Source organism: Sinocyclocheilus grahami, unplaced genomic scaffold (assembly GCF_001515645.1).
Source record: "Sinocyclocheilus grahami isolate Dianchi unplaced genomic scaffold, SAMN03320097.WGS_v1.1 scaffold184.1, whole genome shotgun sequence".
NCBI classification, from domain to species: Eukaryota; Metazoa; Chordata; class Actinopteri; order Cypriniformes; family Cyprinidae; genus Sinocyclocheilus; species Sinocyclocheilus grahami.
In genome coordinates this window covers 76,769-80,257 of record NW_015505363.1, presented here as the reverse complement: position 1 = coordinate 80,257, position 3,489 = coordinate 76,769, and positions in this window count along the sequence as shown.

Sequence of the window (3,489 nt, the reverse complement as noted above, 5' to 3'; positions counted from 1 at the left end):
CACCTCCACGCTGCGCCCGTTGTGAAGGCTGCTGTTGTGGCCGCGCCGGAGCGGAGGTGGAGGCCACAGGAGGGCGCCCTCGGTGACGAGCAGACAGAGGGGCTGGAGCCGGCGGTGGGGTGCAGACAGCAGCAGACCGCCAGGGCAGGATGTGTCGAAACGCCTCCATCTGCTTCTGTGCGGCGGAGAACTGTTGGGTAGAGCCCTCCACCGCTTCGCCGAATAGGCCGGCCTAGGAGATCGGGGAGTCCAAGAAGCGATGCTTGTCGGTCTCCCTCATATCCGCCAAGGTCAGCCATAGGTGGCGCTCCTGGACCACCAATGTGGACATCGTCTGACCCAGGGCCCGTGCCGTGACTTTCGAGCCAGTGGTGCCCAAAACCTCAACAGAAGAGCGGGTTCCTTTTTCTCCGGGTTCCAAGAGGGCGAGGATGGCAGTGCGCGAGACCCAGTCACCACATGGCCATCCCCCTCTCCCTTCGCCAATGGGCAGCAGGGTTCGGTTCAAGGACGCTATGCCTCCTCACGAGCCCCCTGCCCAGCCGTGGAGCCAGGTAAGTGGTGCGCCGCGCACTCAGACCGCAGACATCTGGGCGCCTCGATAGCAGACATCTGTAGAGCTTCCGGCTGGGCAATGCCTAACACGTTTGCGAGATTCTATAATCTCTGTGTAGAGCCCGTGTCCTCTCGTGTACTTGCCTCAGGTAGGCAGTAACACGGAACACGCTCGGTGTCGATCACGCTTGCTGCGCCATTCCCCTCTACGGACCGGATACGTGCGCTTTTTTGCTTCTCAGTTCAGTTCCCAATAGCGAACCCTGTTGAAGTTCCTCCCACACCCTCGGCAGTCAGGCGTGGCGGAGCGCCAGATACCAGGCTCAGCACTCGTGTGCATGCCCAAGGTCAGCCCTTGTGCTGGGCTAGGTGCCCGTGTGTAGTGATTCCCCCTTCGGGTGATCCCACATGTGTATTCTTCCATGGTACGGCTCCCCTCACGGTAAGCCCGTGTCTTTCCCTGGCAGTCGTTCGCTGCCATCTCTGCTGCGTAGTTATCTCACCCCAGGCGGGTTGAGTCTACCGCAGGGACTTCCATATGTAGTACTGCCCTGGGCCAGTCCATATGTGTAATTCCACATGATACCTCCTAATGTCCTTCCATAACGTCCCAACTGGGTACGCTTTCCCAGTGTTATCCAATGTACCACTGAATGGAACAGCAGTGGCGGCCACCTCTGCCTAGCCGCTGTCTTATCTTCCGCCCCAGCTGGTGTGGGGGGACTTGACGGCTTCCGCAGGGCACTGGAGGGGGTCAGCAATAGTGGCGTTTTCCATATGGATCCCAATTCGTCAGTCACGACTGACGTAACGTTGAATGTGACTGACTGAAAGGGAACGTCTAGGTTACTTGTGTAACCCTCGTTCCCTGAAGGAGGGAACGGAGACGTTAATTTCCGTCGCCACAGTTGCTGTACCACCGCTGTACGGCCGGGGCACGTAGTCTCGGCTCCTCAGCGAAAAACTGATGTGCGTTTGCACGCGCTCTCCTTTTATACCCGCGCTGCGGGGCGGGGTGCGCGTGGCGAAACACGCACGCCAACTGTCATTGGCTTGTTTAGTTAACACTCGTAGGTGATTGGGCTCTCGGGCGAAATCCCAATTCGTCAGTCACGACTGACGTAACGTCTCCGTTTCCTCTTTCAGGGAACGAGGGTTACACAAGTAACCTAGACGTTTGGTTACCAACATTCTTTAAAACAAAAATACGTATTTTGTGTTCCACAGAAGAAAGAAAGTCATACAGGTTTGGAACAACATGAGTAAATGATGACAGAATTTTCATTTTGGGGTGAACTATCCATTCCTGTTTTCTTGTGAATTTGCAGATAATCAAGCTACAATTTAGAAACCTTAAGTGCCATATTCATTTTTGTAGAAATATTTATTATATTACAGAGTTCAAGAGATACTGCAAGGAATGACCCAGTAATCATTGTTATTGCACTGACATGACTGTGTTCTTGATAAAAATGCTGCAGTCATTTAGTTTGGTTATAGTGTCATTTACACTACACACTTGAGCTGATCTGGACTAACATGGTTTCTTAACAAATTCTTCAATGAAAGATTATGAAAGTCGAAGTTACAGTACAGGATATCTGGCACTAAGATTATTCATCTTCTTTAACAGTAACTGCATATGAACATTTTCATATGTATTGTTTTATTTTCAAACAACCATTACCATACAGTATATCAATAATCATAAACCTGATTATTTGCATTATAATTTGAACATACATAACTGAAGACATTGTTTAGGATTTATACATCCTAATAAAAAAACAAGAATATTAATAAATGGAACAAGTTGCCTTGCATGTGCAGCTACACAGAGAGAGTGTAGAGAACTGCTGAGCGTCTATTATCACATCAGTGGCCACCAAGCATCAATGGCTTCTGATAACAGTTGTGCTTAGACCTTCCATATTACTCCATCATAGCCACCTATACAACATAAAACAGAATGGATTTCATACAAATAGAAAAACTACATACAGACATGATCTTCAAACAAACATTTACATCTTGGGCTGGGGCCGTCTGGGGCTGAGCCCCGGCACATATAGACTCCAGGGCTCGACATTAACGCTTCACTAACACCAGACAAGTAACATGATTAAAACATCAGTAACCAAAAATAACTATGTAAACACCAAAACGCAAGTGTTATTCTGATTTTATTACATTTAGAGTAAGTGGTGAATAGTGGATATAGCTACTGTATATAATGCATCTATTGACAGTAGGCTATAAGGTTAAGCCTTACCTATAAGGCTTAACCTTATAGCCTACTGTCAATAAGAAACTTAAGAAACTCAGGCATCAGTAACCAAAAATAACTATGTAAACACCAAAACGCAAGTGTTATTCTGATTTTATTACATTTAGAGTAAGTGGTGAATAGTGGATATAGCTACTGTATATAATGCATCTATTGACAGTAGGCTATAAGGTTAAGCCTTACCTATAAGGCTTAACCTTATAGCCTACTGTCAATAAGAAACTTAAGAAACTCAGGATCCTGAGGTAAAAATTCAAAATGGAAAGTTTTTATATTTAAAATACAGTTAGTTAGGCAACATCACGCAACGTTTTCAACAAATACACAAAATAATGTTCTTTTTAGCAACATCATATGACCCCTTTAATGAGATTAGTGGGAAAATGCCCTCTATAAAGGTAAAAAAAAATGCCCTTGGATAAAATATCAAAAACACGCAGATTTATATGTAACAGCTGATAGAAAACTGATGAGAATATTGCTTCAAAATAAATCATATTTGCAAAAAAACAAAACACACACACATATACATATACCTGTATATATACTGTATATATATATATACCAGAGTCCCCCCCCCACATAACAAATCCCAATTTAACCCCTATATATATATATATATATATATATATATATATATATATATA